This window comes from Anomalospiza imberbis, unplaced genomic scaffold (genome assembly GCF_031753505.1).
Source record: "Anomalospiza imberbis isolate Cuckoo-Finch-1a 21T00152 unplaced genomic scaffold, ASM3175350v1 scaffold_75, whole genome shotgun sequence".
Classification (NCBI taxonomy): domain Eukaryota; kingdom Metazoa; phylum Chordata; class Aves; order Passeriformes; family Viduidae; genus Anomalospiza; species Anomalospiza imberbis.
The window spans coordinates 235634-262184 of NW_027100367.1; the positions used below are offsets into that span (position 1 = coordinate 235634).

Here is a 26551-nt window from a genome sequence, read left to right on the forward strand (position 1 = left end):
CTTCAGCAGGAGGGAAACTCAGGGGCCAGGAGCTCTCAGGTTTGGGAGCACCCACCCTGGGTATTTCAAGTACCAAAACCTTGGGCAAAGGAGAAAATTGTCTTGCTACTTGAATACTTCTTGTCAGCGCAGCACCTGTGGTGTGAAGCTTTGAAGGGAGAATGTCTTTCCTTCTCTGGACTTGCTGAGAGCAAGTGGTGTTCGTTTTACCTGGGGCGTTGATCAGGTACCAGCCGAATTGCTCATTTTAAGTTAGAGAATTAGGTCTTGGCTGTAAAAGAACACGCTGCATTTTCTGTTTCAGAGTCGCATTCTGGAGATATTACAGAGTGCTGCCCGTGTCACCAGAGCTGCCTATGAGCTGCTAGAGGATCGCAGCCTCCTCGCCTGGGTCCCGCACAGCTTAGAGAAAAGGTAACCGGAGGAGGACAGGAGAAATGGGAACAATTTCCCGTCCCCGGTGGAAGAATGACGTGGCTGAGGATGAAAGCAAGGGTGACAGGCAGGGAGGCGGGGGCACCAAGGGCTGCACTGGCAGAACTTGCTGAACGCTGAGGTGTCCCTTGTGGTTTTGAAAACAGAATCAAGACGCTTTCAGGTTGTGGTAGGAGGAGGGGCTGGGGGGGGGGAAGCTTTGTGACTTGGAAACCACTTCCTGAAAAAGCAAAGTGGCACCTTGTGCTGGTGTCTTTACCTTTTAAATTTCAAGCACCCTCAGTTCCCATCCTGTCACAGGACCTGCTGCACAGGAAGTGGCACAGTAATGGATTTGAGCTGTCTAGAACATTCTTTCTCCTCCCCTCGCCTCTCTCCCTCACAAAAATAATCTCTTCTGCCACGCCAAGTTCAGGCAAGTGCACCAAAAGTGCACTAGAATATGGTCCCCTGTAGGAGATGGACCAGCTGCTGGTGAGGATCTGCCTTTCAAATGTGGTTTTCTTTTTTTTTTTTCTTTTTTTCCCCTTTGTTTTTGTTTTGTTTTATTTGGTTTTTCAGGTTTCTGAAGAACAAGGTGATAAATAAAATGATTTCCTTACTCCATACTCTATGGCTAATAAATATAGGAGACAAGAGAGAAAACAAGAATCAATCCCAGACAGTGCTGTTGAGATGGATATATCTATCTATCTACCTGTATATAGATATTTGTAGATATATTTTTTTTTTTTTTTTTCTGTGTAGTGATAATAACGGGATTTTTTTTGTTAGGATACCTTGCTTTAATGTTTTATATTTTTAATAAAGTGTGATTTAAAGTTATTAGTTATATTATAATAGTTTATTACATTTATTGGGTAAAGTAACAGTTCCTTGTATTTCATTGGTATCAAGTAATTAATGTTAGTCATTAATTGGTAAGAGTTTATAGTGAATTATTAAGGTACGAATGTTGTTTATTCAGGTATGTATTTTTTAATTGTAGGTATTTCCATGTGTTTATATTGGTTTTTATGTTAATGAGTTTGGCTTTTTTTGTTATGAATATCTTAGTATTTTATTAGGGTTTTTTTTTATTCGTTTAGATGTTTGGTATGTGGATTATTTGTTAAGTATGTTTTTTTTATATATATATATATATATATGTTTTTGAATTTAAGTTATAAATATACTTGTTAAGGATTTTTGTAGAGTTCCATGTAAAAAATGAAGTAGGTAGGGGAGATGGAAAGTAATAATTATAGTTATTAATAAAACGAGTCTTTTAGTTTTTAATAATGATTTAAGTTATTTAGTGATGTTTTAATTTTTGAAAATATGATGGGCTTATTTTTTATTTCTGCGTAATTGATTAATTTCTAAAACCATTTTGTAATGTTTTTGTAAAATGATTTCTTGTGATTTCGTCGATTTGTATGCTTTAAAACATGTTTTCTATTTATGATTGTGTGTTAAGAATAAAAAATTAACAGTTGTTTTATTTGGCAAAGTAGTATGTTTAAAGATGTTTATATTTGGCAGCAATTTATGTAAAGGTACAGATGTGTTATTGTTTCATTTGGTTAGTTAATAAGTAAGTTTGTTTACTGTGGCTCAAGTGTGAGTTGTAGTTCTTTTAGGTGTTAAAAGAGATGTAGAAACAATAGAATTAGGTTATTAAAAGGTCATACTGTTTTGATAATGAGAAGTCAATTTGTGTTGGAGTCATTGGGTATTTTTGGTTGGTGGTTGGGTGGGGTTTTTTTTCCCTTTGTTTTTGTTTTGTTTTATTTTGTTTTTCAGGTTTCTGGAGAACAAGGTGATAAATAAAATGATTTCCTTACTCCATACTCTGTGGCTAATAAATTTAGGAGTCAAGAGAGAAAACAAGAATCAATCCCAGACAGTGCTGTTGAGATGGATATATTATCTATCTACCTGTATATAGATATTTGTAGATATATATATTTTTTTTTTAATTTTTTTTTTTCTGTGTAGTGATAATAATGGGATTTTTTTTAGGATACCTTGCTTTAATGTTTTATATTTTTCATAAAGTGTGATTTAAAGTTATTAGTTACATTATAATAGTTTATTACATTTATTGGGTAAAGGAACAGTTCCTTGTATTTCATTGGTATCAAGTAATTAATGTTAGTCATTAATTGGTAAGAGTTTATAGTGAATTATTAAGGTACGAATGTTGTTTATTCAGGTATGTATTTTTTAATTGTAGGTATTTCCATGTGTTTATATTGGTTTTTATGTTAATGAGTTTGGCTTTTTTTGTTATGAATATCTTAGTATTTTATTAGGGTTTTTTTTTATTCGTTTAGATGTTTGGTATGTGGATTATTTGTTAAGTATGTTTTTTTTTTATATATATATATATATATGTTTTTGAATTGAAGTTATAAATATACTTGTTAAGGATTTTTGTAGAGTTCCATGTAAAAAATGAAGTAGGTAGGGGAGATGGAAAGTAATAATTATAGTTATTAATAAAACGAGTCTTTTAGTTTTTAATAATGATTTAAGTTATTTAGTGATGTTTTAATTTTTGAAAATATGATGTGCTTATTTTTTATTTCTGCGTAATTGATTAATTTCTAAAACCATTTTGTAATGTTTTTGTAAAATGATTTCTTGTGATTTCGTCGATTTGTATGCTTTAAAACATGTTTTCTATTTATGATTGTGTGTTAAGAATAAAAAATTAACAGTTGTTTTATTTGGCAAAGTAGTATGTTTAAAGATGTTTATATTTGGCAGCAATTTATGTAAAGGTACAGATGTGTTATTGTTTCATTTGGTTAGTTAATAAGTAAGTTTGTTTACTGTGGCTCAAGTGTGAGTTGTAGTTCTTTTAGGTGTTAAAAGAGATGTAGAAACAATAGAATTAGGTTATTAAAAGGTCATACTGTTTTGATAATGAGAAGTCAATTTGTGTTGGAGTCATTGGGTATTTTTGGTTGGTGGTTGGGTGGGGTTTTTTTTCCCTTTGTTTTTGTTTTGTTTTATTTTGTTTTTCAGGTTTCTGGAGAACAAGGTGATAAATAAAATGATTTCCTTACTCCATACTCTGTGGCTAATAAATTTAGGAGTCAAGAGAGAAAACAAGAATCAATCCCAGACAGTGCTGTTGAGATGGATATATTATCTATCTACCTGTATATAGATATTTGTAGATATATATATTTTTTTTTTTAATTTTTTTTTTCTGTGTAGTGATAATAATGGGATTTTTTTTAGGATACCTTGCTTTAATGTTTTATATTTTTCATAAAGTGTGATTTAAAGTTATTAGTTACATTATAATAGTTTATTACATTTATTGGGTAAAGTAACAGTTCCTTGTATTTCATTGGTATCAAGTAATTAATGTTAGTCATTAATTGGTAAGAGTTTATAGTGAATTATTAAGGTACGAATGTTGTTTATTCAGGTATGTATTTTTTAATTGTAGGTATTTCCATGTGTTTATATTGGTTTTTATGTTAATGAGTTTGGCTTTTTTTGTTATGAATATCTTAGTATTTTATTAGGGTTTTTTTTTATTCGTTTAGATGTTTGGTATGTGGATTATTTGTTAAGTATGTTTTTTTTTTATATATATATATATATGTTTTTGAATTTAAGTTATAAATATACTTGTTAAGGATTTTTGTAGAGTTCCATGTAAAAAATGAAGTAGGTAGGGGAGATGGAGAGTAATAATTATAGTTATTAATAAAACGAGTCTTTTAGTTTTTAATAATGATTTAAGTTATTTAGTGATGTTTTAATTTTTGAAAATATGATGGGCTTATTTTTTATTTCTGCGTAATTGATTAATTTCTAAAACCATTTTGTAATGTTTTTGTAAAATGATTTCTTGTGATTTCGTCGATTTGTATGCTTTAAAACATGTTTTCTATTTATGATTGTGTGTTAAGAATAAAAAATTAACAGTTGTTTTATTTGGCAAAGTAGTATGTTTAAAGATGTTTATATTTGGCAGCAATTTATGTAAAGGTACAGATGTGTTATTGTTTCATTTGGTTAGTTAACAAGTAAGTTTGTTTACTGTGGCTCAAGTGTGAGTTGTAGTTCTTTTAGGTGTTAAAAGAGATGTAGAAACAATAGAATTAGGTTATTAAAAGGTCATACTGTTTTGATAATGAGAAGTCAATTTGTGTTGGAGTCATTGGGTATTTTTGGTTGGTGGTTGGGTGGTTTTTTTTTTGGTTTTTTTTTTGGTTTTTTTTTTTTTTTGATTGTTTGGTTTTTTTTATGTATTCTTGTTATGTTTGGTCTTGGTAGGGTTAATTGTTTTAAATGGTAGGTAGGTTTGATGTTTTGAGGTAACTTCTTTGTGGTTTTGTGTGGTTTTGGGGTTGTTTTGTAACTAAATATTAGACAGGTATTTATTTGTAATGATCTCGGTAATTTTACTTTTGGTGGTTGAACTGTCATTTGGGGTATGAGTGTCTAAATGCTCTTTGAAGAGTTGACGTCACGTGTAAGTTTTTTGGTTTGCGATTTAGTGTTTGTAAAGGATGAGGTTAGTTGTGAAGAGCTGTACTACCAAGGTGTGTAGAAAATAGGTTTTTAGGATTGGTGGCTGATAAGCAGCGTATTTGGAGGTGTGGTTCTGGTTAGTGTTACTTGTAGGTTTTGTTTTGGTTGTGGAACTATTTCTTTTGGGGGTTTTGTGTGTTTTAAATAAGGTTTGACACAGTGAGTAGGACTCTGGTCCGATTTCTTTTTTGTGGAACCGTAAGTATAAGGTTTTCTTTAGGTTATGCAATTGACGGGACTACCTTCTGGACTACTTACTAAGTCTTGTACTTGACGAGGTTTTTGTAACTCTGATTTTGCAATCCAAGACGAAAAATGAGGAGACGAAGGAGGTAGAGAGAAGTTCTCTCCTTATAGGACAAAAAGGGTTTAACACAGAAACCCTGCATGGTCTAATCTTGCGGTGGGGGGTTGGGGGGGTGGGTTCCGAGCGACGGCCGGGCCGGGCCGGGCCGGGCCGCCCGCGGGGCTCGGCAGCGGGCGAGCACCGAGCTGTGCGCGCGAAACGGGAGGCGGCGGCGGCGGGGAGCCGAAGGGAGCCGAGCTGGGCCGAAGGGAGCCGAGCCGAGCCGAGCCGAGCCGAGCCGAGAGGCTCCGAGTTCAGCCGAGCCGAGCCGAGCTGCGCCGAAGAGGCGAATCCAGCCGAGTCTAGCGGCTAAAAGCCGAGGCGAGCCGAGGAGCCGAGTTCAGCCGAAGCGAGCCGAGCTCCGCCGAGCGCGGCATCCCGAGCAGGCCGGGGCGGGCTCGGGCTGCAGCCCGGCGGGCGCTCTGTGAGGCTCCCCCTCTTGTCCCTCTCTCTGCCTCTCCTTCTTCCTTCTTTCTCCCCGTATTCCTGTTCTCTGTCCGCAGACCCCCCCGGCGCGGCGCCCCTGGGCCCTGGCAGGAGTCCCCGCACGGGGCCGGAGGCTCTCGGCGGATCCCCCCGTGCCGGCCAAACGCCGCCCGGCACTGCCGGACCCGGGGCTTTCCCGGCATCGCGCCGAGAGCGGCCCCCGCTCTGTGCCGTGCCGTCCGTGCCGCGTCCCCGCCGTCTCTGCCACTCCCTCTTTCTGCCCCTCGCCTGTGACAGCGAGGCTGGGCAGGAGCTTCAACCCTTCGGGGGGCTTTCTTGTTGCGGCAGAGTCCCTTTCGGGGGGGATGGACACGTGGAGAGGGATTGAAGGAAGTGCTGGGCTGCTCTGCAGGGCAGTTGGACTCGTTCTGTGCCTTCTTTGGGGGCCAGGAAAAGGGGGCGAAGACGCGGGGCTCTGATGTCCTTTGGGGCGCCCCAAGGTCCCTCGGAGAGGGAGGCACACTGCGGTGGAGGAGCAGGTGGGTGGCGAACGAGGGGGGGTCACGCTGGGTGCCGTCCCCCAGAGGGACCCAAAGCTGCCCCAAAATGCACGGGGAGGGGTGTGTGTAGAATACTAAATCCCGTCAAGTGTTTCGTTTTTGTAGCTATTGGTAAGAATAGGAATTTGTCTCTGAATTCATTTGGAAAGAAACCCCGAGCAGCCCCAGGTGTGAGCTGTGAGGATGAGGAGGGGCCGGCTCCTGCCGGGGGCTCTTTTAAGGGGGTTTGCCTCAGCTCACTTTGGCATGGAGCTGCCGGAGAAGACGAGCTTTTGGGGGGCTCCCGGGGCTGTCCTTGGAAGGACGGTGAGAGCTTGAGACAGCAGGGTCTGGGGGATCACTTGGATACCTGGAGCATTGCTCCAAGGAGGTGCCGAGGGACAAACCTTTGTGCCGGGAAGAAGCAGCAGCCAAACAGGTGAGCCCATGTGTATTTGTAGCGGGGACATTTCTCCTTTCCCTTTTAAATTTCATCTTGCCAATCCCTCCACGGTGCTCCCAGGGAAAAAAAAAAAAAAAAAAAAAAAAAAAAAGGATTTTGAGGACAAAAGCAATTCAAATTGAAGGTAGCGACTTCTTTTCCATTATTGACCCTGTCTGAACAGGTGGGCAATCCCTCTTCGCTTGTGGTTTTGAGGGTATTGGCTGAAGGCAAACCTGCCTTTTCCAGGGTGTTAGGGGTATCCCAGGGGTGGCAGGGAACCCCTGGGTTCTATTTTAAATGGAAGGGGGAAAATATTGTTGTCGTTTGATGGGTTCGATTTGAGGTTAACCCCCCCCTCCATTTTCATCACCCTTAGGTTTAAATGGAGGGGGCAGCCCTGTTGTCCCTCCTTTTAAAGGGTTTGGCTTGAGGTAAAATCCCCCTTTCCCATCATTTGTCTCGCCGGCCGGGGGTCTATGTAGAAATCACGAACGGGGCGGGACTGCTGAGGAAGGCGTCTCGAGCTGTTTAATTTTCTCGCATCACTCTCATGACATGCTTATGACAGTGGGAAGATGCCAGCAGCTCACATCCCCGCCAGCAGACCAAGAACCTAATGTTAGAATTTACTGGAAAGTTTTTGGACCGGTCACACGAAGCACAAGCATATTGACAGTAGTTCTGTCTAACCCCTGTAAGCACACGTACCTTTGCTTTTTAAAACAATGCTCGCTTATTTCGAGTGCAATACCTGCTTGTAAGCCTTAAAACACAATGCACGGGGCTCCATTCTCAAGCTTAGAACTTCCTAGTGTCTCGCTAGATGTACTTTTCTGTAGCTTAGGGAGTTGTTCTAGAGGGGCGTTAATACACAGACCATTGCTCTAGTTGTAGTTAACTGCTACTTCTTGTATAATTTGTCTGCTGACAAATCTGATGTCTAGTGCTTAGCTCTACCCGCAGTTGTGCTGTTTGTGAGGCCTGCCTTTTTTTTGCAGCTTTCCCCAAACCCTCTGATTTTAAAGATTCCCACAATCTGAGGGATTTCATTTGAGGAAAGCCCCTTCTTTTCTGCTCTTCTAGGGGACGAAATGGAAGGGGAGAACACATTTATTTGCCCTCGAGGAAGTGAGGCGAGCACCTGAGTGTGGCGTCGGTTTCGGGGGTTGAACTGAAGGAAGCTGCAGCTCTCGCAGCGTTTGAAGGGTTGAAATCGGGGTGTGCCGCTGCCTTGGAGGGCGCTTCTTCTGCCCCTGGGCCGGCACCAAAGGTTCTGTGGCGGGCGCTGCTGGCATGGCCCGGGGAGCTGCTGAGGGGGAAGGGGAGTTTGGCGCGGCCGGGCTGCCGCGGGACCGCCAGAGCCGCGCCGCTGCGAGGCGTGCGGAGCCGAGGGGAGCTTTGCCGGGCCGGCGGGCGGGAGAGGCGGCGCGGCGCTGCGCCGGTGCCGGCCGGTGCCGGCCGCTCCGTCCGCTCCGGGCGCGGGGCTCGGGCGCCGCCGGGGCGCCCCGGGCCCGGTGCCGGCCCCGCCGGGCAGAGGGGGCAGCGGGCGGGGGTCTCCCGGCGCGGCGCCGCCTCTGCCTGCCGGAGGAGCCGCTTTCGTGCCGGGAGCGCGGCTTTCAATGTTCCCAAGTTCCTTGATGGGGCGGTTTTGAGGTGGTTTTTAGGAATTGATTGTATCGTTTCGTTTGGTTCGTAGTAGGTGTATGCTAATGGACACGGTGTACTTCTCGAATGTCATGGTTCTTGGTTCAGGTGCTGATGACAAGGGGTTTTTTCGATTGAGCTTTGTTGTTGGATTTTTTTTTTTTTTTTTTGTGGGATTTTGGTTGGGGTTTTTTTTTTGTTTGTTTGGTTGGTTGGTTGGTTGGATAAAAATTATAATTTAAAATTATATTTTTTAAGGTTTACAGTGGTTTTTATGGGTCGTAGCATGAAGTAGAGGGTAGGTTTTTAATTCGGTTGTGGTGACTTTTTTTGCCGTAGAGGCTGTAGTGTTTGTTTTGGTGGGTTTGAGGTAGTGTCCTGTAGTTCATTAGTGAGGTTTTTATAATATTGATGATTGCATTATTGTTTAGTGTATTATAGAGGTTTTATTCATTTGGTTTTTTGATTGTCGTGTATGTTTTATTGTTGCAGAGAATTTGGGAGATATTGTTTACGGTTACACTTATCTTTTGGCTTCGTGTTTATTTCTAGGTAGTATTTTGGTTTTGATGGTTTGAGGCGTTATGGGTTTATTGAGTTAGGAATACTTTTGCTGTTGTTAATTTAAGTTGTTGGGTTTTTGGTTTTTTTTTTGTTTTTTTTGTAGTTTGATCTATTTGGTTGCAGTTTTTTATTCGTTTTATTTTTGGGAACATGGGTATTTATATGCTAGATTTTTTTAAGGCAGTTATTTTATTTGGGTGGTGATTTGTTTGTTTCTCTGTGGTTTAGATTTTTTTATATCGGTAATGAGTTTGGTGGGTTTTTTTAGTTAATTTTATAGAGTATTGGGTTCTCTTTATGAGTTAGCGTAGAGGTAGAGTTTTGGTTCTATTTTTGGGTTTTAGTAACGTTCAGGGTCTGCTGTAGGGTTTGGAGTTTAGTATGTTAGTTGGGTTTGGTTTGTTTTTTGTTTTTTTTTTTTCTTCTTTTTGGTGGTCTTTGTGATTTGCTGTGTGGGTTTCTATAGAGCTTGAACAAATTTTTGTTTCATTCGTGTGATGTGATAAGAATTGTTAGCGAAAAGAGTGTAGTGTGGGGTTTTTTTGCTGGTAGTTGGTTGGCCGGTGGAGCCGTTCTAGCATTTTTGGACGGCATTGGTGGGAATTGGATGCTGTTTGTATTGGCATTTTAGTTTCAGGAATTGGATTTTAAATGCAAAATTATAACTATAATGAAAGAAAACAAATCCAGAAATATAAAAATGGGAATATAAAATTCCAGTTTTAAATACAAAGAGAATACATATCAAGAGAACATGTAACATAAATAATCTCTTACCACAAGATGTTATAATGTTTGATAGAGAGTGTTTTATATGTTTGTGTAAATACATGTAAACATAGATGATAGCTATAAACTAAATCCATATAAAATATCAACATAAAATGTATCATTAATATGTGTAGATATATAGAAATATAAAGTACAAAAAAACCCCAAAATCATAGAAATCAATACAATACATATAATACTGTGTATGTCTCATAATAACACAGTATAATCCAAATATATTTTATGTCTAAATACAAAATATTTTGTATTTATTGTATATATAAAATTTATTGTAATACAATATACACGCTCTTATAAACGTAAATATCAAAACCATAAATACTGAAATATTCAAATATAGTTTAAAATAAATTTGTTTCATTTAATTTGGTAGTAGGCAGGGTTTTTATTACAAAAATTATAAAATAAAGCTAGAAGTCTATGTATAGAAATACATCATACATACGTTAAGATCTATATAAAAATTAAAAAGTAAGTAAATATATGTATGGGCGTATAGATGACGTAAAATAGAAATAATAATTTATCTATCTTGTTGCATTATTATATAGATTACATCTTTTTAATATAATACGTCAATATACACTCTAAATGCAAATGTGAATAAAATTATGAAAATATGTAAATATTTAAAGATCGTTTGAAGAAAGGGCTTTTTTAAGGTTTCGTTTGCTTAAAGGCAGGAATTTTCTTGAAAAGAAAAAGATGTATATACATTTTATTTTGATATAATTCTAAATACAGATAATATATAATCGATGGATAAAGATATCTGTAAAATATAATATAGAAATAAAAATAAGTAATAGGAAGAAATAGAATATAAGTAACACCATACATCACTCTACATTTAAAATGTAAATTTGAATATAAGTGCGAAAAATATAAATTTTAAAAAATTCAACACGGTTTAAAAGAAAGGATTTTTTTTTTTTTTTTTTACTTGGGTAGAGGAAGGGTTTTATTATAAACAGTATAAACCTTTTAGAAATATCAATCTGCATGTAGAAATATATCATCAATATATTGAGATATGTGTAAAAATATAAAATATAATAAAATATAAGTAATAGGAATAAATGTTATGATTATACATCCATATACACTCTAAATCAAAATGTGGATATAAACATGAAAAGTATAAAAATAAAATAGATTGAAATATAGTTTACAAGAGAAGTTTGTTTTTTTTTTAATTTGGGTTCTTATTGGGTTAAAGGCAGGGGGTTTTTGTTGGTGTTTTTTTTTTTTTTGTTTGTTTGTTTGTTTTTTTTTTTTTTGTTTTTGTTTTTTTTTTTTTTGTTTTTTTTTTTTGTTTTTTTTTGTTTTTTTGGTTTTTGGTTTTTTTTCCCGTGCGTCCCCAAGGCGGGCGGCAGTGCCGCCTCCTTGTGGCCAGAGCGCGGTACTGCAGCCCCCCGCGGAGGCGCTGCAGCGGCCGCCATCTTGGGAGTGGCTCGGCCGGAGTGTCGCGGACTCACTTGACCTTCTCATGATGGCGGCAAAAAGGGCGGGAAAATCGAGGAGCCCCGGTCGGTCTACAGTGCTGCCTGCGCAAAAACCCCGACGCCGCGGCGCCCCGGCGGGATTTTCCGCGGCGACTCCAGGGCCGTGCACGAGGGCTGTGGGGTCAGCAGCAGCGCCGGCGTGCGGATTTTTCGGCGGGGGCCGACAGGCATCGGCAAAAACGCCTCTCTCCGCCGACGGCCCCTCGCTGCCGCCATCTTGGGACCGGCATGTCGCGGACTCGCTTGACCTTCCCAACTGGGCGGCAAAAACGGCGGGAAAAACCAGGATCCCGCTCTGCCTCCTGCTCCCCACCCTGACGCCGGCGCCGCCCGCGCGGGATTTTTTACGGTGTTGCCCGTGCCGTGGCCAGATGGGCTGGTGAGTAGCGAATCAATCCCTGCCTCCTCGAGAGCAAGTTGCTGGAAGGAGTCATCGGCGCAGGGACGGCTTTTAGCCGGCTTCCGTTCCGTTTCTTTCTCGCAGGTTTCTGGGTGTTTTGATCCGGACGGCGCCCCCAGGCTGCTCCGCCCGCTGGGAGCCCTGCACGCTCGCTGCGGCTTCCACAAATTGTCGCCCGTGCTTGTGGATTGGGAGCACTGTCCTCCTCCACGGTGCCAGCTTTTTCTCTTTACAGAGGAGCACATGTACATGAAGGTGAAGAGATTCCTTCTGTCACACCAGTATTTGGACCTGAGCCGGAATACCGGCTTTCCTCCAGCTTTTCTCCAGTTTTGGTTTTGAGGTAAGAGTCCCATTTTAGGCAATCCAGGAATTCTTCAGAAACGTGTTAAAAGCAGCCGTACAAATACAAGGAAACCTCATTCTCCCACAGGCAGTTAATTAGAAGCACCTTTCTTATGTTTCGTATTGCAATTAAAAATGTCAATTCTCTGGGGTTTTTGTTGCTTTCTCCGTACTAAGGCGCAACGAGCTGTGCTGTGTATGCTCTGTGAGCACAAGCAAAGACTGTTCTGCCCCGGCTAGCTGCAATTCCTCTTTGAGTTCAGATTAGTAACTTTGAGTTCAGATTAGTAACTTTGAGTTCAGATTAGTAACTTTGAGTTCAACGGAAGTGTTTTAGAAACAGCAACTTCTAAAACTCCATTTCCACTGCATGTTTGGGCTGCAGACTGACTGCTCCCACGGGACGTCAGCGATTAAATTTGATAGGAATGGAAATGCAGAAGTCCAGAACCAGCTCGGGGAAGCCCTGAGCTGGCCGTCAGAGGGAAGCGGGGTTTTGTTGCTCTTAGGGGCTGGTATTCTTTGGAAATGTCTGAATGTCTGACGGTGGTATTTTTCTTTGTGGCTTCCAGCACAAAGCAGAGCGTGAGTGGATGCTCAGGTTTCCTGGGGAGGGGCTGTGTGGCAAACACTGCTATGAGCTTCACGTCTACCAGAGGATTTTCCGGGTGATTCTTTTCCCTTTTCAGCAGTCCTTTGTGTGACGAGGGCTCCCAGGTAAGAGTTCAAAAAGAGCAGTTCCCAACTACCCCCAAACCACAACAAGCTTGTGGGGCTTCAAGATCTCAAGTACCACAGAGAAAGGAACAGCCGATTCTGCCTTGGTCCTCTTGAAAATCTGTTCCTTGCCGGTTAGGTGTATGTGGGGAGGGGGAAAGAGTTGCTTGTGTCTAAACCAGTCCCATCCTTATGCCCTGAAACTGGAACAGCTTCCTGCCATCAAGGAGCCTCACGTGGGTGCCGTGGTTTTGCTCCTGCAGTCGGGGCCTTTTCTTTTTGGGGTCTCTATTCCCCGGCCAGCACATTTGTTACCTGAACGGTGCTTCAGCAGGAGGGAAACTCAGGGGCCAGGAGCTCTCAGGTTTGGGAGCACCCACCCTGGGTATTTCAAGTACCAAAACCTTGGGCAAAGGAGAAAATTGTCTTGCTACTTGAATACTTCTTGTCAGCGCAGCACCTGTGGTGTGAAGCTTTGAAGGGAGAATGTCTTTCCTTCTCTGGACTTGCTGAGAACAAGTGGTGTTCGTTTTACCTGGGGCGTTGATCAGATACCAGCCGAATTGCTCATTTTAAGTTAGAGAATTAGGTCTTGGCTGTAAAAGAACACGCTGCATTTTCTGTTTCAGAGTCGCATTCTGGAGATATTACAGAGTGCTGCCCGTGTCACCAGAGCTGCCTATGAGCTGCTAGAGGATCGCAGCCTCCTCGCCTGGGTCCCGCACAGCTTAGAGAAAAGGTAACCGGAGGAGGACAGGAGAAATGGGAACAATTTCCCGTCCCCGGTGGAAGAATGACGTGGCTGAGGATGAAAGCAAGGGTGACAGGCAGGGAGGCGGGGGCACCAAGGGCTGCACTGGCAGAACTTGCTGAACGCTGAGGTGTCCCTTGTGGTTTTGAAAACAGAATCAAGACGCTTTCAGGTTGTGGTAGGAGGAGGGGCTGGGGGGGGGGAAGCTTTGTGACTTGGAAACCACTTCCTGAAAAAGCAAAGTGGCACCTTGTGCTGGTGTCTTTACCTTTTAAATTTCAAGCACCCTCAGTTCCCATCCTGTCACAGGACCTGCTGCACAGGAAGTGGCACAGTAATGGATTTGAGCTGTCTAGAACATTCTTTCTCCTCCCCTCGCCTCTCTCCCTCACAAAAATAATCTCTTCTGCCACGCCAAGTTCAGGCAAGTGCACCAAAAGTGCACTAGAATATGGTCCCCTGTAGGAGATGGACCAGCTGCTGGTGAGGATCTGCCTTTCAAATGTGGTTTTCTTTTTTTTTTCTTTTTTTTCCCTTTGTTTTTGTTTTGTTTTATTTTGTTTTTCAGGTTTCTGAAGAACAAGGTGATAAATAAAATGATTTCCTTACTCCATACTCTGTGGCTAATAAATTTAGGAGACAAGAGAGAAAACAAGAATCAATCCCAGACAGTGCTGTTGAGATGGATATATCTATCTATCTACCTGTATATAGATATTTGTAGATATATATATATATTTTTTAAATTTTTTTTTTCTGTGTAGTGATAATAACGGGATTTTTTTTGTTAGGATACCTTGCTTTAATGTTTTATATTTTTCATAAAGTGTGATTTAAGTTATTAGTTATATTATAATAGTTTATTACATTTATTGGGTAAAGTAACAGTTCCTTGTATTTTATTGGTATCAAGTAATTAATGTTAGTCATTAATTGGTAAGAGTTTATAGTGAATTATTAAGGTACGAATATTGTTTATTCAGGTATGTATTTTTTAATTGTAGGTATTTCCATGTGTTTATATTGGTTTTTATGTTAATGAGTTTGGCTTTTTTTTTGTTATGAATATCTTAGTATTTTATTAGGGTTTTTTTTTATTCGTTTAGATGTTTGGTATGTGGATTATATGTTAAGTATGTTTTTTTATATATATATATATATATATCTATGTTTTGGAATTTAAGTTATAAATATACTTGTTCAGGATTTTTGTAGAGTTCCATGTAAAAAATGAAGTAGGTAGGGGAGATGGAAAGTAATAATTATAGTTAATAATAAAATGAGTCTTTTAGTTTTTAATAATGATTTAAGTTATTTAGTGATGTTTTAATTTTTGAAAATATGATGGGCTTATTTTTTATTTCTGCGTAATTGATTAATTTCTAAAACCATTTTGTAATGTTTTTGTAAATTGATTTCTTGTGATTTCGTCGATTTGTATACTTTAAAACATGTTTTCTATTTATGATTGTGTGTTAAGAATAAAAAATTAACAGTTGTTTTATTTGGCAAAGTAGTATGTTTAAAGATGTTTATATTTGGCAGCAATTTATGTAAAGGTACAGATGTGTTATTGTTTCATTTGGTTAGTTAATAAGTAAGTTTGTTTACTGTGGTTGAAGTGTGAGTTGTAGTTCTTTTAGGTGTTAAAAGAGATGTAGAAACAATAGAATTAGGTTATTAAAAGGTCATACTATTTTGATAATGAGAAGTCAATTTGTGTTGGAGTCATTGGGTATTTTTGGTTGGTGGTTGGGTGGTTTTTGTTTTTTTTTTTTTTAATGTATTCTTGTTATGTTTGGTCTTGGTAGGGTTAATTGTTTTAAATGGTAGGTAGGTTTGATGTTTTGAGGTAACTTCTTTGTGGTTTTGTGTGGTTTTGGGGTTGTTTTGTAACTAAATATTAGACAGGTATTTATTTGTAATGATCTCGGTAATTTTACTTTTGGTGGTTGAACTGTCATTTGGGGTATGAGTGTCTAAATGCTCTTTGAAGAGTTGACGTCACGTGTAAGTTTTTTGGTTTGCGATTTAGTGTTTGTAAAGGATGAGGTTAGTTGTGAAGAGCTGTACTACCAAGGTGTGTAGAAAATAGGTTTTTAGGATTGGTGGCTGATAAGCAGCGTATTTGGAGGTGTGGTTCTGGTTGGTGTTACTTGTAGGTTTTGTTTTGGTTGTGGAACTATTTCTTTTGGGGGTTTTGTGTGTTTTAAATAAGGTTTGACACAGTGAGTAGGACTCTGGTCCGATTTCTTTTTTGTGGAACCGTAAGTATAAGGTTTTCTTTAGGTTATGCAATTGACGGGACTACCTTCTGGACTACTTACTAAGTCTTGTACTTGACGAGGTTTTTGTAACTCTGATTTTGCAATCCAAGACGAAAAATGAGGAGACGAAGGAGGTAGAGAGAAGTTCTCTCCTTATAGGACAAAAAGGGTTTAACACAGAAACCCTGCATGGTCTAATCTTGCGGTGGGGGGTTGGGGGGGTGGGTTTCCGAGCGACGGCCGGGCCGGGCCGGGCCGGGCCGCCCGCGGGGCTCGGCAGCGGGCGAGCACCGAGCTGTGCGCGCGAAACGGGAGGCGGCGGCGGCGGGGAGCCGAAGGGAGCCGAGCTGGGCCGAAGGGAGCCGAGCCGAGCCGAGCCGAGAGGCTCCGAGTTCAGCCGAGCCGAGCCGAGCTGCGCCGAAGAGGCGAATCCAGCCGAGTCTAGCGGCTAAAAGCCGAGGCGAGCCGAGGAGCCGAGTTCAGCCGAAGCGAGCCGAGCTCCGCCGAGCGCGGCATCCCGAGCAGGCCGGGGCGGGCTCGGGCTGCAGCCCGGCGGGCGCTCTGTGAGGCTCCCCCTCTTGTCCCTCTCTCTGCCTCTCCTTCTTCCTTCTTTCTCCCCGTATTCCTGTTCTCTGTCCGCAGACCCCCCCGGCGCGGCGCCCCTGGCCCTGGCAGGAGTCCCCGCACGGGGCCGGAGGCTCTCGGCGGATCCCCCCGTGCCGGCCAAACGCCGCCCGGCACTGCCGGACCCGGGGCTTTCCCGGCATCGCGCCGAGAGCGGCCCCCGCTCTGTGCCGTGCCGTCCGTGCCGCGTCCCCGCCGTCTCTGCCACTCCCTCTTTCTGCCCCTCGCCTGTGACAGCGAGGCTGGGCAGGAGCTTCAACCCTTCGGGGGGCTTTCTTGTTGCGGCAGAGTCCCTTTCGGGGGGGATGGACACGTGGAGAGGGATTGAAGGAAGTGCTGGGCTGCTCTGCAGGGCAGTTGGACTCGTTCTGTGCCTTCTTTGGGGGCCAGGAAAAGGGGCGAAGACGCGGGGCTCTGATGTCCTTTGGGGCGCCCCAAGGTCCCTCGGAGAGGGAGGCACACTGCGGTGGAGGAGCAGGTGGGTGGCGAACGAGGGGGGGTCACGCTGGGTGCCGTCCCCCAGAGGGACCCAAAGCTGCCCCAAAATGCACGGGGAGGGGTGTGTGTAGAATACTAAATCCCGTCAAGTGTTTCGTTTTTGTAGCTATTGGTAAGAATAGGAATTTGTCTCTGAATTCATTTGGAAAGAAACCCCGAGCAGCCCCAGGTGTGAGCTGTGAGGATGAGGAGGGGCCGGCTCCTGCCGGGAGCTCTTTTAAGGGGGTTTGCCTCAGCTCACTTTGGCATGGAGCTGCCGGAGAAGAGGAGCTTTTGGGGGGCTCCCGGGGCTGTCCTTGGAAGGACGGTGAGAGCTTGAGACAGCAGGGTCTGGGGGGTCACTTGGATACCTGGAGCATTGCTCCAAGGAGGTGCCGAGGGACAAACCTTTGTGCCGGGAAGAAGCAGCAGCCAAACAGGTGAGCCCATGTGTATTTGTAGCGGGGACATTTCTCCTTTCCCTTTTAAATTTCATCTTGCCAATCCCTCCACGGTGCTCCCAGGGAAAAAAAAAAAAAAAAAAAAAAAAAAAAAGGATTTTGAGGCCAAAAGCAATTCAAATTGAAGGTAGCAACTTCTTTTCCATTATTGACCCTGTCTGAACAGGTGGGCAATCCCTCTTCGCTTGTGGTTTTGAGGGTATTGGCTGAAGGCAAACCTGCCTTTTCCAGGGTGTTAGGGGTATCCCAGGGGTGGCAGGGAACCCCTGGGTTCTATTTTAAATGGAAGGGGGAAAATATTGTTGTCGTTTGATGGGTTCGATTTGAGGTTAACCCCCCCCTCCATTTTCATCACCCTTAGGTTTAAATGGAGGGGGCAGCCCTGTTGTCCCTCCTTTTAAAGGGTTTGGCTTGAGGTAAAATCCCCCTTTCCCATCATTTGTCTCGCCGGCCGGGGGTCTATGTAGAAATCACGAACGGGGCGGGACTGCTGAGGAAGGCGTCTCGAGCTGTTTAATTTTCTCGCATCACTCTCATGACATGCTTATGACAGTGGGAAGATGCCAGCAGCTCACATCCCCGCCAGCAGACCAAGAACCTAATGTTAGAATTTACTGGAAAGTTTTTGGACCGGTCACACGAAGCACAAGCATATTGACAGTAGTTCTGTCTAACCCCTGTAAGCACACGTACCTTTGCTTTTTAAAACAATGCTCGCTTATTTCGAGTGCAATACCTGCTTGTAAGCCTTAAAACACAATGCACGGGGCTCCATTCTCAAGCTTAGAACTTCCTAGTGTCTCGCTAGATGTACTTTTCTGTAGCTTAGGGAGTTGTTCTAGAGGGGCGTTAATACACAGACCATTGCTCTAGTTGTAGTTAACTGCTACTTCTTGTATAATTTGTCTGCTGACAAATCTGATGTCTAGTGCTTAGCTCTACCCGCAGTTGTGCTGTTTGTGAGGCCTGCCTTTTTTTTGCAGCTTTCCCCAAACCCTCTGATTTTAAAGATTCCCACAATCTGAGGGATTTCATTTGAGGAAAGCCCCTTCTTTTCTGCTCTTCTAGGGGACGAAATGGAAGGGGAGAACACATTTATTTGCCCTCGATGAAGTGAGGCGAGCACCTGAGTGTGGCGTCGGTTTCGGGGGTTGAACTGAAGGAAGCTGCAGCTCTCGCAGCGTTTGAAGGGTTGAAATCGGGGTGTGCCGCTGCCTTGGAGGGCGCTTCTTCTGCCCCTGGGCCGGCACCAAAGGTTCTGTGGCGGGCGCTGCTGGCATGGCCCGGGGAGCTGCTGAGGGGGAAGGGGAGTTTGGCGCGGCCGGGCTGCCGCGGGACCGCCAGAGCCGCGCCGCTGCGAGGCGTGCGGAGCCGAGGGGAGCTTTGCCGGGCCGGCGGGCGGGAGAGGCGGCGCGGCGCTGCGCCGGTGCCGGCCGGTGCCGGCCGCTCCGTCCGCTCCGGGCGCGGGGCTCGGGCGCCGCCGGGGCGCCCCGGGCCCGGTGCCGGCCCCGCCGGGCAGAGGGGGCAGCGGGCGGGGGTCTCCCGGCGCGGCGCCGCCTCTGCCTGCCGGAGGAGCCGCCGGAGGAGCCGCTTTCGTGCCGGGAGCGCGGCTTTCAATGTTCCCAAGTTCCTTGATGGGGCGGTTTTGAGGTGGTTTTTAGGAATTGATTGTATCGTTTCGTTTGGTTCGTAGTAGGTGTATGCTAATGGACACGGTGTACTTCTCGAATGTCATGGTTCTTGGTTCAGGTGCTGATGACAAGGGGTTTTTTCGATTGAGCTTTGTTGTTGGATTTTTTTTTTTTTTTTTTTTTTTGTGGGATTTTGGTTGGGGTTTTTTTTTGTTTGTTTGTTTGGTTGGTTGGTTGGATAAAAATTATAATTTAAAATTATATTTTTTAAGGTTTACAGTGGTTTTTATGGGTCGTAGCATGAAGTAGAGGGTAGGTTTTTAATTCGGTTGTGGTGACTTTTTTTGCCGTAGAGGCTGTAGTGTTTGTTTTGGTGGGTTTGAGGTAGTGTCCTGTAGTTCATTAGTGAGGTTTTTATAATATTGATGATTGCATTATTGTTTAGTGTATTATAGAGGTTTTATTCATTTGGTTTTTTGATTGTCGTGTATGTTTTATTGTTGCAGAGAATTTGGGAGATATTGTTTACGGTTACACTTATCTTTTGGCTTCGTGTTTATTTCTAGGTAGTATTTTGGTTTTGATGGTTTGAGGCGTTATGGGTTTATTGAGTTAGGAATACTTTTGCTGTTGTTAATTTAAGTTGTTGGGTTTTTGGTTTTTTTTTTGTTTTTTTTTGTAGTTTGATCTATTTGGTTGCAGTTTTTTATTCGTTTTATTTTTGGGAACATGGGTATTTATATGCTAGATTTTTTAAAGGCAGTTATTTTATTTGGGTGGTGATTTGTTTGTTTCTCTGTGGTTTAGATTTTTTTATATCGGTAATGAGTTTGGTGGGGTTTTTTAGTTAATTTTATAGAGTATTGGGTTCTCTTTATGAGTTAGCGTAGAGGTAGAGTTTTGGTTCTATTTTTGGGTTTTAGTAACGTTCAGGGTCTGCTGTAGGGTTTGGAGTTTAGTATGTTAGTTGGGTTTGGTTTTGTTTTTTTTTTTTTTTTTTCTTCTTTTTGGTGGTCTTTGTGATTTGCTGTGTGGGTTTCTATAGAGCTTGAACAAATTTTTGTTTCATTCGTGTGATGTGATAAGAATTGTTAGCGAAAAGAGTGTAGTGTGGGGTTTTTTTGCTGGTAGTTGGTTGGCCGGTGGAGCCGTTCTAGCATTTTTGGACGGCATTGGTGGGAATTGGATGCTGTTTGTATTGGCATTTTAGTTTCAGGAATTGGATTTTAAATGCAAAATTATAACTATAATGAAAGAAAACAAATCCAGAAATATAAAAATGGGAATATAAAATTCCAGTTTTAAATACAAAGAGAATACATATCAAGAGAACATGTAACATAAATAATCTCTTACCACAAGATGTTATAATGTTTGATAGAGAGTGTTTTATATGTTTGTGTAAATACATGTAAACATAGATGATAGCTATAAACTAAATCCATATAAAATATCAACATAAAATGTATCATTAATATGTGTAGATATATAGAAATATAAAGTACAAAAAAACCCCAAAATCATAGAAATCAATACAATACATATAATACTGTGTATGTCTCATAATAACACAGTATAATCCAAATATATTTTATGTCTAAATACAAAATATTTTGTATTTATTGTATATATAAAATTTATTGTAATACAATATACACGCTCTTATAAACGTAAATATCAAAACCATAAATACTGAAATATTCAAATATAGTTTAAAATAAATTTGTTTCATTTAATTTGGTAGTAGGCAGGGTTTTTATTACAAAAATTGTAAAATAAAGCTAGAAGTCTATGTATAGAAATACATCATACATACGTTAAGATCTATATAAAAATTAAAAAGTAAGTAAATATATGTATGGGCGTATAGATGACGTAAAATAGAAATAATAATTTATCTATCTTGTTGCATTATTATATAGATTACATCTTTTTAATATAATACGTCAATATACACTCTAAATGCAAATGTGAATAAAATTATGAAAATATGTAAATATTTAAAGATCGTTTGAAGAAAGGGCTTTTTTAAGGTTTCGTTTGCTTAAAGGCAGGAATTTTCTTGAAAAGAAAAAGATGTATCTACATTTTATTTTGATATAATTCTAAATACAGATAATATATAATCGATGTATAAAGATATCTGTAAAATATAATATAGAAATAAAAATAAGTAATAGGAAGAAATAGAATATAAGTAACACCATACATCACTCTACATTTAAAATGTAAATTTGAATATAAGTGCCAAAACTATATAAACCTTTCAGAAATATCAACCTGAATATAGTAACATCTAATCCATGTATTTAGATATGTATAAAAATATAAAATAAATTATAAGTAATAGGAATAAATGTAAGAAAACATAAGTAATTATGATTATACATCAATATACTTTCTCAATCAAAACGTGAATATAAATATGAAACGCATAAAAATAAAGTAGATTGAAATATAGTTTACAAGAGAAGGTTTTTTATTTTCTAATTTGGGTTCTTATTGGGTTAAAGGCAGGGGGTTTTTGTTGGTGAGGTTTTTTTTTGGTTTTTTGTGTTTTGTTTTTTGTTTTTTGTTTTTTTTCTCTCCCGTGCGGCCCCAAGGCGAGCGGCAGCCCCCCGCTGAGGCGGGCCGCAGTGCCGCCTCCTTGTGGCCAGAGCGCGGTGCTGCAGCCCCCCGCGGAGGCGCTGCAGCGGCCGCCATCTTGGGAGCGGCTCGGCCGGAGTGTCGCGGACTCACTTGACCTTCTCATGATGGCGGCAAAAACGGCGGCAAAAACCAGGATCCCGCTCTGCCTCCTGCTCCCCACCCTGACGCCGGCGCCGCCCGCGCGGGATTTTTTACGGTGTTGCCCGTGCCGTGGCCACGGGCTGTGGGCTCAGCGGCTCCGCGGGCGGTCAGGTTTTGGGCGGGCGCCGACAGGCAGCGGCAAAAACGGAGGGGTTTTATTTGGGTAGCGGCAGTGGGTTTTAGCTTGTGTGCGGGCTTTTTGGGGCCATTTATTTTTTGAGGATTTTTCCCAGGGCATCGCCCCTGTCCTTTTCTGCCTCCCTTCTCTCCGGGCGAGCGGCTTGTGGACAGAGAGCGGTACTGCAGACCCCCCCCCCCCCCCCCCCCCCCGGCCCTCAGCCAGCGCCCTGCCCCTCGCCGCTGGGTGCCGGGGGGGAAGGACGGCTGCCGAGGGGCGGGAGCGAGCGGCGAGCGGGGCGGTGTCTGTAAATAGAGGGGAGGGGGAAAGGAGATTCGGGAGCGCAAAGAGACGCGATGGCTGAGAAGAACGGCAGCGGCGAGGGCGGCTCGGCGGCGCCGGTTTCGGCCGGCGGCGGGGGCGCGGTCGCGGCGCTCACGGGCCGGGGGCGGCGGGCGAGCGGCGTCGGAACAGGGCTGCGCCCCCCCTTCCCCGACCCCCGCGCGCGTCCCTCTCGAGACGCTGGAAGCGACCGCGTGCCGGAAAATCCCGCCGGGGCGGCGTGCAGGCGGCGCCGTCGGCGGAGCGGGGCCCCGGCTTTCCCCGCCCTTCCTGCCGCCATCTTTGCAAGGTCGAGCGAGTCGTCCCTGTCTCGTCCCGCCGCCTCGCCGTGCTTCCCCGCGCTTCCCCGCCCTCTCCACTCGCACACAATCCGCTCCCCTCCGGTGCAGGGAAATGCAGGAGAACTCGAAAGCATCGGGGCAGAACAGCCGCTGCAGGTGCCCGAGCCGTCTGTCTCCGTGCCCGCCGGGCCGGACTTGCCCACCGCCGGGAGCCCACAGGTACGCAGGATGGGCGGCTCCGGCACGCTTTGCCTCGCTGTGTTCCGGTGCCGTGCTGCTGCGGGAGGAGAGGGCGACAGCTCCAAAGCCCAGAGCAGAGCGCTGGGGCGTGGGAGGCGGGGAGGCTTGGGCTAAGGATGGGCTGGAACTGGGCTGCCTCTTAGTGCGCAAAGAGACGATTGTCGTCCACGCTGCCAAAAGGAGCGCCTGGTACGCCCTAGGTCTGCCACGGTGTTTCACGTGCTTTCGTTTCCTATTTATGTCATCCCAAAGAGCAAGGACGGAGCAAATGGGACTGGTTCCCGCTATTGCCGTGTGAAGGCTTTTTTTAGAGGCTGCTGTATTGATGTCATCTTTTTTTTCACCCCAAGCTTGGCTTTTCCCATCCTTTTCCCGTGCCTGCTGCACTGGGAGGAGGGCTGGGTTCCTCAGCAGGGGTCTTAGGAGTTGCTGTGAATTCTGATTTTTCTGAAGGCGTATGGAAGTGTGCTAGCAAATCAGTTCTCTTCTCTCCTGGAAAGCTTTCCATCTATGACCATCTATGCGTCTCAGTGTTTTAATCGTGTAGCCAGACGCACTCAAGTTTTTACTTTCTAAGCCAAAAGCTGAAGCAGATGACTGTTTGCTTTGTGTGTGTGAGAAGTGGCATTTGCGCTGGAGTGTTGCGATTGGGAAGAAAAGATGGACTAAACGTGCTCTGGGGATGCGCACGGGAGGAAGCGCTTGCACAGAAAGGCAAGGCAGTGACGATTGCGGAGGAGAAACGAGAGGTGGTTGCTTCCGATCCGTGGGGACTTTCCTTTGGGATGATCGATCAGAGAGCGTATGGAAGCAGAGAGCATCTTCTGGCTGTTTCTGCTCTGTAAACTTCTCTCTGGCTTCGCAGGTCCGTGCTGGAGAGTGGGAGAAGGGTCCCTGCTGGCTGCCGTGTCCTCGGTGGGCAGAGAGCTCTGACCTTGGCCAGATGGGCTGGTGAGTAGCGAATCAATCCCTGCCTCCTCGTGAGCAAGTTGCTGGAAGGAGTCATCGGCACAGGGACGGCTTTTAGCCGGCTTCCGTTCCGTTTCTTTCTCGCAGGTTTCTGGGTGTTTTGATCCGGACGGCGCCCCCAGGCTGCTCTCCCAGCTGGGAGCCCTGCACGCTCGCTGCAGCTTCCACAAATTGTCGCCCGTGCTTGTGGATTGGGAGCACTGTCCTCCTCCACGGTGCCAGCTTTTTCTCTTTACAGAGGAGCACGTGTACATGAAGGTGAAGAGATTCCTTCTGTCACACCAGTATTTGGACCTGAGCCGGAATACCGGCTTTCCTCCAGCTTTTCTCCAGTTTTGGTTTTGAGGTAAGAGTCCCATTTTAGGTATCCAGGAATTCTTCAGAAACGTGTTAAAAGCAGCCGTACAAATACAATGAAACCTCATTCTCCCACAGGCAGTTAATTAGAAGCACCTTTCTTATGTTTCGTATTGCAATTAAAAATGTCAATTCTCTGGGGTTTTTGTTGCTTTCTCCGTACTAAGGCGCAACGAGCTGTGCTGTGTATGCTCTGTGAGCACAAGCAAAGACTGTTCTGCCCCGGCTAGCTGCAATTCCTCTTTGAGTTCAGATTAGTAACTTTGAGTTCAGATTAGTAACTTTGAGTTCAGATTAGTAACTTTGAGTTCAACGGAAGTGTTTTAGAAACAGCAACTTCTAAAACTCCATTTCCACTGCATGTTTGGGCTGCAGACTGACTGCTCCCACGGGGCGTCAGCGATTAAATTTGATAGGAATGGAAATGCAGAAGTCCAGAACCAGCTCGGGGAAGCCCTGAGCTGGCCGTCAGAGGGAAGCGGGGTTTTGTTGCTCTTAGGGGCTGGTATTCTTTGGAAATGTCTGAATGTCTGACGGTGGTATTTTTCTTTGTGGCTTCCAGCACAAAGCAGAGCGTGAGTGGATGCTCAGGTTTCCTGGGGAGGGGCTGTGTGGCAAACACTGCTATGAGCTTCACGTCTACCAGAGGATTTCCCGGGTGATTCTTTTCCCTTTTCAGCAGTCCTTTGTGTGACGAGGGCTCCCAGGTAAGAGTTCAAAAAGAGCAGTTCCCAACTACCCCCAAACCACAACAAGCTTGTGGGGCTTCAAGATCTCAAGTACCACAGAGAAAGGAACAGCCGATTCTGCCTTGGTCCTCTTGAAAATCTGTTCCTTGCCGGTTAGGTGTATGTGGGGAGGGGGAAAGAGTTGCTTGTGTCTAAACCAGTCCCATCCTTATGCCCTGAAACTGGAACAGCTTCCTGCCATCAAGGAGCCTCACGTGGGTGCCGTGGTTTTGCTCCTGCAGTCGGGGCCTTTTCTTTTTGGGGTCTCTATTCCCCGGCCAGCACATTTGTTACCTGAACGGTGCTTCAGCAGGAGGGAAACTCAGGGGCCAGGAGCTCTCAGGTTTGGGAGCACCCACCCTGGGTATTTCAAGTACCAAAACCTTGGGCAAAGGAGAAAATTGTCTTGCTACTTGAATACTTCTTGTCAGCGCAGCACCTGTGGTGTGAAGCTTTGAAGGGAGAATGTCTTTCCTTCTCTGGACTTGCTGAGAACAAGTGGTGTTCGTTTTACCTGGGGCGTTGATCAGGTACCAGCCAAATTGCTCATTTTAAGTTAGAGAATTAGGTCTTGGCTGTAAAAGAACACGCTGCATTTTCTGTTTCAGAGTCGCATTCTGGAGATATTACAGAGTGCTGCCCGTGTCACCAGAGCTGCCTATGAGCTGCTAGAGGATCGCAGCCTCCTCGCCTGGGTCCCGCACAGCTTAGAGAAAAGGTAACCGGAGGAGGACAGGAGAAATGGGAACAATTTCCCGTCCCCGGTGGAAGAATGACGTGGCTGAGGATGAAAGCAAGGGTGACAGGCAGGGAGGCGGGGGCACCAAGGGCTGCACTGGCAGAACTTGCTGAACGCTGAGGTGTCCCTTGTGGTTTTGAAAACAGAATCAAGACGCTTTCAGGTTGTGGTAGGAGGAGGGGCTGGGGGGGGGGAAGCTTTGTGACTTGGAAACCACTTCCTGAAAAAGCAAAGTGGCACCTTGTGCTGGTGTCTTTACCTTTTAAATTTCAAGCACCCTCAGTTCCCATCCTGTCACAGGACCTGCTGCACAGGAAGTGGCACAGTAATGGATTTGAGCTGTCTAGAACATTCTTTCTCCTCCCCTCGCCTCTCTCCCTCACAAAAATAATCTCTTCTGCCACGCCAAGTTCAGGCAAGTTCACCAAAAGTGCACTAGAATATGGTCCCCTGTAGGAGATGGACCAGCTGCTGGTGAGGATCTGCCTTTCAAATGTGGTTTTCTTTTTTTTTTCTTTTTTTTCCCTTTGTTTTTGTTTTGTTTTATTTTGTTTTTCAGGTTTCTGAAGAACAAGGTGATAAATAAAATGATTTCCTTACTCCATACTCTGTGGCTAATAAATTTAGGAGACAAGAGAGAAAACAAGAATCAATCCCAGACAGTGCTGTTGAGATGGATATATTATCTATCTACCTGTATATAGATATTTGTAGATATATATATATATTTTTTAAATTTTTTTTTTCTGTGTAGTGATAATAACGGGATTTTTTTTGTTAGGATACCTTGCTTTAATGTTTTATATTTTTCATAAAGTGTGATTTAAGTTATTAGTTATATTATAATAGTTTATTACATTTATTGGGTAAAGTAACAGTTCCTTGTATTTTATTGGTATCAAGTAATTAATGTTAGTCATTAATTGGTAAGAGTTTATAGTGAATTATTAAGGTACGAATATTGTTTATTCAGGTATGTATTTTTTAATTGTAGGTATTTCCATGTGTTTATATTGGTTTTTATGTTAATGAGTTTGGCTTTTTTTTTGTTATGAATATCTTAGTATTTTATTAGG

General features: G+C 43.5%; 1 long non-coding RNA gene across 2 annotated transcripts in view; it reads left to right on the forward strand.

Moving 5' to 3' along the window:
• Positions 1-26551, forward strand: part of LOC137467683 (uncharacterized) — a 357035-nt gene that overhangs the window by 97208 nt on the left and 233276 nt on the right. The gene's annotated exons all lie outside the window — the stretch shown is intronic.